Source organism: Oryctolagus cuniculus, chromosome 15, assembly GCF_051225735.1.
Source record: "Oryctolagus cuniculus isolate XC-2025 breed Fujian yellow rabbit chromosome 15, ASM5122573v1, whole genome shotgun sequence".
NCBI classification, from domain to species: Eukaryota; Metazoa; Chordata; class Mammalia; order Lagomorpha; family Leporidae; genus Oryctolagus; species Oryctolagus cuniculus.
Window position 1 is genome coordinate 63,774,011 of NC_142881.1, and position 573 is coordinate 63,774,583.

The window sequence follows — 573 nt, forward strand, 5'->3', positions numbered from 1 at the left end:
GTGGTGCGGCAGTGCCCACGGGTGTGAACACGGCCGTGTGGCTGTGAAACTAAACTGCAACCGGCTTTGGGCTGCATTTGGCCCACGGGACACACCTGACCTGGGGGGCCCTCCACCCTGTCACCACCCGGGGAGGTGGGTGCTCACACAGTCCCAGTGCACAGGCTCCACCGCCCGGGATTCCCTATTGGCTTGTTTTCAGTGGTCCTCAGCTGAGTGCAATCTGCAGTCTGGGCTGAGAACCACAGTTGAGGGAATGGCCATTTGCCCCTGGCTCCCTGCAGGGTGCAGGCCCCTTGCTAGCTGTCTACACTGGCAGCCCTTCCGAGTGCGACCAGATCTTAGCATGACCCCAACACCACCGGGAGCTGGGAACACCAACAGAGTGGAGATGCAGGAGGCCACAGGAGGAACCTCCGAGACCTAAACCCGCCTGACCTTCCCCAGGTAAGAGCTTGCCCAGTGCACCTGTTTCTGTCTCGTTCGCATCAGCAGCGGCACTTACCGGGTCGGCTTCTGTTCTCTTCTCTGTGAAATGGAAGCGTTTTGGAGATAATGGAATTCATTCATCTC